Below are 11,728 nucleotides of genomic sequence, written 5' to 3'. Positions count from 1 at the left end.
TGGTGATGGTGGTGATGGTGGTAATGGTGATGATGATAGTGGTGGTGGTAGTGATGATGGTGGTGGTGGTAGTGATGATGATGGTGATGGTGGTGGTGGTGATGGTGGTGATGGTGGTAATGGTGATGGTGATGATGATGGTGGTGGTGGTGGTGATGATGATGGTGATGTGGTGGTGGTGGTGGTGATGATGGTGGTGATCGTGATGTTGGTGGTGGTGGTGATAAACAATGACTGCTTATAAAGCAACCATTGTGTGCCATCTGTCTTTGTATTCCACTGTCTCACCATCCTTGTTATACCCATTTTACAGATGATAAAAGTGAGATTCAGCCATGAAGACAAAAATCCATTCCATCAAGACACCCAGTGAGTTGGCGACAAACTTGAAGTTCAAATCTGAGGTGCTCTGCCTCCAAGCTAATGTCTAGAAGTTCTCTCATAGCTTTGTACTCTCAATGAAGAGTCTTCTGTATGAACATGTGTGCTGGGAATTGAACTTTGGGTCCTGCACATATGAGGTAAGTGCTCTACCATGGAGCTATGTCTCAGCCCTCTCATTTAATCTTCAGGATGGTCTCTGAGTGCGTGTTGGGTAAGAGGGTAATTATCCTTTTTTTTTTTTTCAGAGCTGGGGACCGAACCCAGGGCCTTGCGCTTGCTAGGCAAGCGCTCTACCACTGAGCTAAATCCCCAAACCCGAGGGTAATTATCCTTATTTTGAAAATTTGAGAAAACTGAGGCTCAAGTCTTGTTCAAGGTGACACTGAGCCACAGAAAGGCACTTTTCAGAAAGCCACCTGAGGGGAGGAACGTACTGGGAACACATTGGACCACAGCCCTGTAATGGGAGGAGAGAGGAGAAATGGGGTAGGGCTGCTAGATGCATCCTGCCTCGATGCACAGGTTACATACGACATGCTCGAAGCAAGAACGCTTTCCTTTCTCCATGGTGTCAGTCTGTTCCCAAGAAGATGTGACTATAAATCTAGCCTGGCATCCCACTGGTACCCAACCTCCCTGCCAGGGCCATAACATTAAGACTCCAGAGTGAGGGCAGGGGATGTGGCTCAGCCAGTAGAGTGCATGCTAGAATGCAGGAAGCCCTGGATTTGATCCCCAGGATGACATAAAACTGGGCATGGCAGTACACATCTGCAATCCTAACAGCCAGGCAGGGGAGGCAGATGATCAGGAATTTAAGGTCATCCTTGCATATGAGCCTGTTTGTTGTTTGTTTGTTTTTAGAATGAAACCCTTAATCTCTCAGTGTCTTCATCTAGATGGCCAGGGTAGGCGAAGGCAGGGGATGCAGGGATGCAGGGATGCAGGGATGCAGGGGATGCAGGGGAGGCAGGGGATGCAGGGGAGGCAGGGATGCAGGGATGCAGGGGATGCAGGGGAGGCAGGGATGCAGGGGATGCAGGGGAGGCAGGGATGCAGGGGAGGCAGGGGAGGCAGGGATGCAGGGGAGGCAGGGGATGCAGGGGGATGCAGGGATGCAGGGGAGGCAGGGGAGGCAGGGATGCAGGAGAGGCAGGGATGCAGGGATGCAGGGGATGCAGGGGAGGCAGGGATGCAGGGGAGGCAGGGATGCAGGGATGCAGGGGATGCAGGGGAGGCAGGGGATGCAGGGGAGGCAGGGAGGCAGGGATGCAGGGATGCAGGGGATGCAGGGGAAGCAGGGATGCAGGGGAGGGAGGGGAGGCAGGGATGCAGGGGATGCAGGGGAGGCAGGGGATGCAGGGGAGGCAGGGATGCAGGGGAGGCAGGGATGCAGAGGAGGCAGGGAGGCAGGGATGCAGGGGGATGCAGGGGAGGCAGGGGAGGCAGGGGAGGCAGGGGAGGCAGGGGAGGCAGGGATGCAGGGGAGGCAGGGATGCAGGGGAGGCAGGGGAGGCAGGGATGCAGGGGAGGGAGGGGAGGCAGGGGAGGCAGGGATGCAGGGGAGGCAGGGATGCAGGGGATGCAGGGGAGGCAGGGATGCAGGGGAGGCAGGGATGCAGGCATGCATCTTTACAAGAGTCCTCCCCAGATCAGAGCACATTCCCGCCCCGAGCGCCACTCCTACTTCCTGCCTATACTTTCTTCACTCTGAGCCAAGGCACACATGGGCACAGGCCACTCACTACCCAGTCTGTCACTCTGGTGTCACTGCAGTCTTCCAGAGCCTCCAAAGGGACTCCTCTGAATAGGAGGTGACAGGGCCAGCTTCTTTCTCCCACAGCCCTGCCCACCCCCAGCAGACAGGAAGGCAGCTAGGTCCCCACAGCCCAGCCCCCTCCTCAGGCACCCAAAACAGACTTACTCTGGATAAGGGGGTGGTTTCATTTTTTCCCTTCCCCACACACCACCTTCAAGTGTTCTTCCTGATTTCCCTAGGCTGTGTCTCCCATGAGCCTCTGTGGTTCCAGCCAGAGGTCTTAGACGATCCTGTCCTGGGGCAAGGTCAACTATGAGGGCAGACTATACCCCCCAGAGGTGCCTGCCTACCCCTATTATATTGGCTTCTTTTAAATGGAAACACATAGCACATTGATTACACAATAGACCACAGCTATTTCATGGATCAAATTAAGTTTTATTTGGGCAAATTACAACCTTTCCTACAGTTGTGCCTTTGTGAATCCATTCCTTTTTAATAAAAGCAAACGTTTCTGGGGGCTGGCCTTCCTGAACCAGAGGCCTACAGTGGGTTGGGGACTAAGACTGGTGCTAGTATGAGAATGGGAGAGAGAGACAGAGTGTGTGTGTGTGTGTGTGTGTGTGTGTGTGTGTGTGTGTGTGGGTACTGTGTGAGTGTGTACTGTGTGGGTGTGTGAATGTGCATGTATGAGTATGGGAGTGTGTGTTGACTGTGTGCATTGAGTGTGTGAATGTGCATGAGTGTGTGTTGTGTGGTGTGTGAATGTGTATGAGTGTATGTATAAAGGTGTGTGAGTGTTGTGTATGAACATGTGTGAATGGTGTGTGTATGTGAATATGTGAATATGTGTATATGAATGTGTGTGAATGTGTATGTGAATGTGTGTATCCAGTGTGTGGGTGTGTGAATGTGCCTGTGTGGGTGTGAATGTGTATGTATGAGTGTGTGTTGAGTGTATGCATTGAATGTGTGTGAATTTGTATGAGTGTATGTGTGTGTCTGTGTGAGTGGTGTGTGTATGTGTGTGTGAGTAGTATGTGTGTGTGTGTGAGTAGTGTGTGTGTGTGAGTAGTGTGAGTAGGGTATGTGTGTGTGTGTGTGTGTGTGTGTGTGTGTGTGTGTGTGTGTTCTGTGACAGGAACCTTTGGGGCCCCTCTAAGGAATAGATTTGTCCATCCCTGCTCTTATCTTTCCCATCCTTAGGTTGCCATGGAAATCTTGATAATTTTTCATTAAATGAGAAGAAAGTGGCAGTGGTGGCAGGAAAGCATTTCCTGGAATCTGGGAGGAAGCATGAGTCACTGGCCTGCTAAGGGAGTCCTGTGTGGCCACCTCCGCCTGGCCCAGGAGGCCTGGAGTGCAGCGCCAGCCATCAAGGCTGCACCAGGCCAGGCCCCAATAGACACGCCTGCGGTCCAGGCTGACACAGGCTCCAGGAATGCAAACAAAGCTGGGTGGAGGGGCCTTCTGAGGGCTGGGGTGCTGGGCCAGGCCTGTGGGAGAGGCCTGCACAGGGGCCTGGGGCCTTGGACAATTTGGTGTCATTGCCACCCAGGCTGCTGAGAAGGCTCCTGCCTCTGAATATGACAAGAGCCTGCACTGCCAGCTCTGGCCTTCAGGCTTTCCTGGGAAGGAAGTTCCCTGGATAGGAGACTCTCTAACCTGTCCCTGAGCCAGCCACCATCAGTCCCACCTGAGGAAGGATGAGAAGGATGTCTGGGTCCACTCCAGACCCCTTAGAGGAGTGCAGAGGCTGGCTGTTATGTACCTCAGCAGTAGGAGCACACATGCCTGAATTGAAGCCGGGGTAGAGCCTAGCATTTTGACAAGGAGTGATGCCTGCAGAATGCTTACTTTGGGGGACAGCAGTGCTTAATAAGTCACCTTCTGTCTTAGTTAAGGTTCAGTGCTGTGAAGAGACACATGGTACTGGAGATGGAGCTGAGAGCTCTGCGTCTTGACCTACAGGCAGCGAGGAGGAGACTGGTTCCCCTCCCTGTCAGCAGCTCTCCTCAGCAGGTATCCCACGGCTCTGGCATCTCTAACACCTTGGAGTCTCCAAGGCAATGCAGGCTCCACCTTCTCAGATTCACACAATGGCCTCTCCAGGCCTCCAAGCAAGGACTCCCCTGACACATGCCTGGCCTCACCGGCTTTCCTTAGTCTCGGGGGACAGGGGAGAGGGGATTCTACTCTTGATTCTAAAGCCAGAACCACATGGCCAAAGCTGTGAAGTTCTGCTGCTCGTTGGGGCTGGAACATGGCCTCCGTCTTCAGTTACATCTTCTCCAGCTTTCTGTTATTCATAGTTTCCTTCACTGCCTAAGCTTGGTTGTCCTGGACTCGCTTTGTAGACCAGGCTGACCCTGAACCCAGATCTGCATGCCTCTGTCTCCTGAGTGTTGGGTTTAAAAGCTCCTTCTGCTGGGATTAAAGGCTACCAGCCCTGGATCTAAGCTTTTCTTTAATTCCTTTATACAAGTGAAAGTTTAGTTGGGTGGGCTCTTGCCCCAAGGTCACCACTCTCTTAATTACATTTAATATATTTAATCTGTTTATCTCCTTGAAACAGGAGTTAGCTTCATGGCACTTCCTGGTGCCCCTTTTATCCTTGAACCAGACATTTTGTATTTTTTTTTCTTGCTAAATTTCATCAAAACGCTCTTTGGAAGAGTTAACTACAGGACAGAGTCTTTACTAGGCTGTTTTGAGATTTCCTTTGCCAATGTAATTAATCTGAATCTCTTCACTTTAGCCTCAGGCAGGGCAGGGCAAAAAGCAGCCACATTCTTCACCAAAATATCATAAGAGTGATCTCTAGGCAACATACTAAATTTTTTCCCTCTGAAACCTCTTGAGCCAGGACTCCACAGTTTAAATCACCCTCGCACCAATGCCTTCTATATTCCTACTAGGACAGCCCGTTAAACCCCTGCTTAAAGCATCCCACTGCTTTCCCAATCCAACATCCCAAAATCTACCTTCCTCTAAACACAAACTTGATCAGGCCTATAACAACAATACACCAGTCACTTGTACCTGTCTTAGTGGGGGTTTTATTGCTGTGAAGAGACAACTCTTACAAAAGAAAGCATTTAATTTGGGGCTGGCTTATAGTTTCAAACATTGAGTCCATTATCACAATGGTGGCAGTATCCAGGCAGGCATGGGACTAGAGACAGAGCTGAGAGTTATGTGTCTTGATCCACAGGCAGCAAGGAGGAGACTTGGTTAAAACTGGACCTAGCTTGAGCATGTGTGTGTGTGTGTGTGTGTGTGTGTGTGTGTGTGTGTGTGTGTGTGTGTGTCTATTGTCAAAGCCTACCTCCATGGGGCTAAAGAGATGACTCAGCTGTTAAGAGCACTGACTGCTCTTCCAGGGGCCTCGAGTTCAACTCCCAGAAACCACATGGTGGCTCACAACCATCTGTAATGGCAGCTACAGTGTACTTGTATAAATAAAATAAATCTAAAAAAGAGTTTCTCAAAAAAAAAAAAAAGCCTACCCCCATAGTGACACACTTCCTCCAACAAGGCCACACATCCTGATAGTGCCACATTGAAACCCATGAGTCTATGGGCGCCATTCCCATTCAAACCACCATATCTTCCAACCCACATCTGCTGGTGATGTATTCAACAAGGTGAGGTGTGACACTTACGTCCTGCTGCTGTGTGCTAGGCCCCAGGGTCCCCAGATGCCTGTTTGTGTGTTTACATTCAGTCCACTGGTCCGCCTTCCAGGTGATGGTCACTCCTGTGTTGTACAGGGGACACAAGTGCTACTCAGTCTTCAGAAGTTCTGCAGATATGTGGCACCTGAATTCCTTTGGTGTGGGGTTGGGGGGAGACAGAGACAGAGACAAAGACAGAGACTGTGAGAAACCATTGTCCCTTCTTTCGTATGCAGTCCAGGGATTGAACTCAGGTCATCTGACTTAGTGGCAAGCTCCTTTAACCACTAAGCCATCTCACTGGCCTTTAGGTAGCTTTTCTTAAAATGCCTTTCGGAGGAGTGTCTGCTGCTTCACAGGTCGCTGGTAGGCAGAGCTCTCTTGGAACTGGAGGGACAGAAGGGAACTGGGCAGGGGGAGTAAGAGGAAAGGTGGAGCATTGCAAGGCCTGAGAAAAGATGTGCACTCCAGTCATGTCCAACCGTTTATACTGAACACAGGTTCACACCCAGGGACCACACAGCTGAGATGCTTAAAAAGTTAAAAACAAAAACAAGGGGTTGGGGATTTAGCTCAGTGGTAGAGCGCTTGCCTAGCAAGCACACGGCCCTGGGTTCGGTCCCCAGCTCTGGAAAAAAACAAAACAAAACAAAAACAAAAACAACCAAACCAACCAAACAAACAAACAACCCCTTGTAATGCTTAAGCTTCCGACTTTGTATTGGGCTATCCTCACAGCTGTTGTCATCCACAGACTGGACTCAACAGTGAAAGTCATCAACAGCATTATAAAGGCTGGGGGCCTGTGAGGAATGCACACTCGGGCCCTCCCCAAAGCTCAGTGAGTTGGAATAATCTACGTGTTAACAGGACCCCAGGGGGATTCGTGTGCACATTCAAATCCAAGAAGTATGGAGTAAACCTGGTCTGGTACCGTGCCTGGGCTCCAGGTACTGGAGAGGCAGAAGAAGGATCAGAGGAATTCCAGGATTAGCTTGGCCTTTATATTGAGACTTTGTATGAAAGAGGAAGGACGATGAGGGAAAAGGACTGGGGAAATAGCTCAGTAAAGTGTTTGCCAGGCAAGAACAAAGACCTGAGTTCAATCCCTAAGATCTGACATTAAAATAAAAAGTGCTGGTGAGATGGCAGCAGGCAGAGGGGCTTGCAGCAAACACGACAACTTAAGCTTAATTCTTGGGATTTACAGTGGAAGGTGAGAACCAAATGCATCAGGTTGTCCTCCACAGAAATGTAACACACACACACACACACACACACACACACACACATACACACACGCACCACACACTAATGAATAAAGTTAAAATAACTTCTGAAAGTTTGGTGTGGTTACAAACACTTATAATCCATGAATGGAGAGACAAGACCCCCAGAGCTCCATAGCCAGAAAGTGTAGCCAGGCCTGTGGAAGCCGATCCCAGACAGTGAAAGACCCTGGCTTATAAAAATAGAACATAGATGGCATCCTGACATTGTGGCTGACCTCACCATACACTCCCATAAAGATATTTAAAAAGAAAGGAAAGAATTAGATACAAATGTAACAGTGCACACAGCATCTGTATATCTACATAAGGAGAACAAGAGAACAGAAGATGTGGGAGCTTTAAAGACAGAGAAGTCTGTATACAGGAGGAGCCTGAGTTCAAGGCCAGCTTGAGCACTTACCAGGAAGGACCCTGTCACAAATTCAAAGAAAAAAGAGAGCCTGGGGCAGGACTTGGCCATGGAGGTTTGCTTAGCCTGTGGAAGGCTCCTGGGTTCAAGCTTCAGAGACCACAGTATCAGGCTTAGGAGTCTTCACTTTACCTCCCTCTTCCTGCAGAATGATGTCTATACCCAGTGATGGCCACTACCCAGCCCAGCATAGGGCCTTAAAGCCGAACCTACACTAGGAACTCTCTATTGTCAGCTGCTTTCTGTCAGCTCCAGAGCCATGGGGGCTCTAAGGAAGCAAGGCAGAGGCAACCACAGAGGCACATGGCATTATCTTGCGAAGGCACAATTGCTGAGCTCTGCCTGCTCACACCAGCCCAGAGGGCAGTGCAGGACTGGTGGGCTATATGAACACTAAGCTCTTGCCACCCTATGTAGCCTCCCCGGAGGTTGCTACCTCAGCGCCAGCCTCTGAGGCCCGAGAGCACACATACAACAGTGGCAGTAGCATGTTTGTCACCGCAAGACTGCTTGCCTTGGGCTGGAGAGATGGCTCAGCGGTTAAGAGCACCGACTGCTCTTCCAGAGGTCCTGAGTTCAATTCCCAGCAACCACATGGTGGCTCACAGCCATCTGTAATGGGATCTGATGCCCTCTTCTGGTGTGTGTGATGTGCCTGAGGACAGTGACAGTGTACTCATATACATGAAATAAATAAATAAATAAGAAATAAATAAGAACGGAGGTGGGGGTCAGGGGTGGAGACTGTTGCTTGCCTTTCTTTTTCTGTGAGTTGCTGGGACTCATGGCCCCCTAACCCTTGATCTAAGGTTCCACACCAGTGTACCCCCAAATTACCTAAAAAGAACAGACCAAAATGCTGGAGGAAAGGGCTCTCAGGGCCAGGTCCCCAAAAGAGGGGGCACTGAAGCTTCAGCAGCTCCTCTTCCTGCCGTGGACACTGAGATGGCAGAGCATAGACAGCATGGGATTCTCCATGGCCACCGGGAATGTAGGGCACTGTCCTCGTGCCTCTGTCCTTGGCCTCTGTGGCAGTGCTGATCTCATAGTCACCTCCAATTGTTCTTCATCCCCAAGCACTTCTCCAACATGCTGTCATCACAGCTTGAGAGCCAGCTGAAGAGGGGGGGGAGAGGGCTGCAGAGGGTGCTGGCTGAACTGGGGAGCTGGTTGATTCCCACAGGGCACCGCAAGGAGGTAGCCTGTAACAACAGGGCAGGCAGGAGGGGTGCTGCTTGACTCTTCGCTGTTTTCCCAGAAAGTTCGAGAAGGGTGGAGGCAGCAATGAGGACAGCCTGCGTCTTTCCAAGGTGTTGGAGAATGAGCTGGCCCTGGATGATCTCATTCCACAGGGCTGAGGGCTATACTGAGGAAAGTGCTGTGTGAGCCATTCCAGGACATCAGCACCTCCAGCTCCCTGTGCTTCTAGCTGTGTATGAAACCAAGGGCCATAAAGGTGAGGTAGCAAGGCAACTGACAAGGGAACAGGGAACAGCCTGAATGTCTAAGAGTTCTACTCAGCCTATTAGTGGGGCATGCTGGTATCACAGAAGATTGACTAAGGGGATGTCTGAAGTACTGGCTAGCTGTCCACCCATACTAGGAGGTACCCACACGCCTGTCCATGCTATCTCTAGCCTCATCCTTCCTAACCTTCTTGTCTGCCCGCTATCTCACATTCATATATGGAACTTTCCACGGGGCTGGTGAGGAGAGCCATGGTGATCATGGGCCAGGTTGAGGGTAACCAGGTAGCTAGCAAGGTGAAAACGGAGGCTGGATTGCAGGAGGTCATCCAGAGAGAGCCTCTGAAGAGGAAACTTCGGGCACCCTATGTCTTAGAGTTTTCCTGTTATGAACAGACGCCATGACAATTCAAGTCTTCTAAAGAACAACATTTAATTGTGGGGCTGGCTTACAGGTTCAGAGGTTCAGTCCATTATTATCAAGATGGGAGTGTGGCAGCATCCAGGCAGGCATGGTGCAGGAGGAGCTGAGAGTTCTACATCTTCATCTGAAGGCTGCTAGCAGAATACTGGCTTCCAGGCAGCTAGGATGAGGGTCTTAAAGCCCACACCCACAGTGACACACCTACTCCAACAGGGTCATACCTGCTCCAGCAGAGCCACACCTTCTAATAGTGCCACTCCCTGGGCCGAGAATATAAAAACCATTATTCCCTCCCAATGGGAGAAGCTGTCCCTGGGAGGCAGGTCACCCGCCTGCAGTCAGAAAGTGCCTGCTGTGATCTGTAAGCATGTCTGAAGGACCCTGCCCTCCGTGATCCTAAGGAAGAGGGAGTGACTGAGAAGGAAAGTGACATCTCAGTGACGCTTGTGTGTTCTAAGCAGAGGCAGAGGAGTCCCTAAGGAGAAGGAGGAGCTGCAGCTGACACAGGAGGACTGGCAGGAGATCAAGGCAGCTTGCCAGGCCTGTACACGAAGAATCTAACGCCAGCCGGAAGCTCACAGAGACAGGGCAGTGGGTGACTGGCTCTATCTCAACACTGGATTCATCCCAGAGGCAAACTGTGCTTAGCTGAAGGGGACCTGCAGGGGACGACAGTGGCAGTGTCACAGAGTATCACAGAGCACATCCATGCCATGCAACAAACCAAGCACATTCCAGAAAAGCAGGCTGATCATTTCATCCTCCACACCAGCAGAGATGGTACCATTAACACTGAGGATGCCATCAGGGGCTCAGAAACCTAGGCTGGGGGTGGGGACTGTGGCCATGCCAGAAAAGGAAGAAAAGGTGTGAGAGCAGGAGAAGGTAAGAAGAGGGCTGAGGGGCTGCAGGAGTGAAGGCTGGGCTAGCCCCAGGTCCCAAGCATGCTGATGAATGGAGGCTTAGGGCTAGCCCCAGCTCCCAGGCGTGCCGGTGACTCTGAATGTCTGCTTCCTTTTGGTGTGCAGCTGCTGTAGCAATGACAATGATAGCTATGGCTTCTGGATATTCTTAGCTATAAGTCTGATGTTTCATCTGAAAAAAGTATCAAGTTTTGATTAAGACAAGGGCACTTGAGTTTCATAAGCATGTGTGCACATAAACACACACTCAAAAACACATAAACACATATACACAAACACACATACATACATGTATGCTCATGCGCGCGTGCGCACACACACACACACACACACACACACACACACACACACACACACACACACACAAGCTGTTCTAGGTTTCTCCAAGTTCACAAATAGGAACCTTCTGCCTTGCTAAGACTTTATTTTTTCACATGGGGTCTCATGCCTCCCAGGCTGGTCTCAAACTCCCTACATAGCCGAGAATGACCTTGAATTTAAGATCCTCCTCCCTCCACCTCCTGAGTGCTGGAATTAGAGGTGTGCACCACCACACCCCATTCATGTGGATCAGAGCCAGGTCTTTATGCACTGAACTGCGTCCCTAATCTATGATGTCACTTCTTTTGGGTTTGTTCTGAGTGTTCAATACAACCCCAGTTAAACCCAGTGAATTACTTTGTGGCTATGGAAAGAGAAGCCAATAAAATTCTAAAAGCAAAGAACAAAGGGGTTTGATGTTATCAACCTTGGAGCATACTGTGAAGTGGCCATGTGTGGCTGGTGACAGAATAGGCCACAGAGTAGAAAGAGAAAGAAGAGGCCTAGAAATAGACTCACGTGACCCTCTCTGAAATTCCCAGGGGAGAAAAGAAAAGGTAACAGTTTCCATAGATGGTACCAGGAGAACTGGACAGATATGTTCACAAAAATGTGTAGACCAACAAATGTTACATCTTTTTGTTTTTTTGTTTTTGTTTTTGTTTTTTTTTTTGTTTTTTTTTTTTTTGGTTCTTTTTTTCCGGAGCTGGGGACCGAACCCAGGGCCTTGCGCTTCCTAGGCAAGTGCTCTACCACTGAGCTAAATCCCCAACCCCCTTTTTGTTTGTTTTTGTTGTCTCTGTATAGCCCTGAGTGTTGTGGAACTGGCTCTGTAGACCAGGCTGGCTTCGAACTCATAGAGATCAGCCTGTCTCTGCCTTTTCAGCAGGGATTAAAGGTGTGTGTCAGCAATGGTAATGCCACATCTTTTATAAAAAATCGAAACACATTCAAACGTAAAACCAAACAGTGAAATTTCTAGGTGAACATATGAGACAATCTAGTGACCTTGTGTTAGCAAGTGAGTTTTCAGAATCTGCAGAAGTGTGACCCATGAAGGAGGCATTGGTTGC

At 50.0% G+C, this 11,728-nt stretch overlaps 1 long non-coding RNA gene across 1 annotated transcript in view; it reads right to left on the bottom strand.

The window, feature by feature from the left end:
• LOC148004201 (uncharacterized) overlaps nucleotides 1-9,774 on the bottom strand; it is an 11,704-nt gene extending 1,930 nt beyond the window's left edge. Inside the window, exons 1-2 of the long non-coding RNA XR_015627777.1 lie at nucleotides 8,359-9,774; nucleotides 5,809-5,973 (exon numbers count right to left, since the gene is read on the bottom strand). This is a non-coding gene — a long non-coding RNA (uncharacterized LOC148004201). The remainder of the gene's footprint in view (nucleotides 1-5,808; nucleotides 5,974-8,358) is intronic.
• Between the last annotated feature and the right edge of the window lie 1,954 nt (nucleotides 9,775-11,728).

The sequence above is a fragment of the Rattus norvegicus genome, chromosome 8 (assembly GCF_021556685.1).
Source record: "Rattus norvegicus strain SHRSP/BbbUtx chromosome 8, alternate assembly SHRSP_T2T, whole genome shotgun sequence".
In the NCBI taxonomy this organism is placed as follows: Eukaryota; Metazoa; Chordata; class Mammalia; order Rodentia; family Muridae; genus Rattus; species Rattus norvegicus.
The sequence above is the reverse complement of the archived record's forward strand: the minus strand, read 5'-3'. Positions and strand labels throughout refer to the sequence as shown.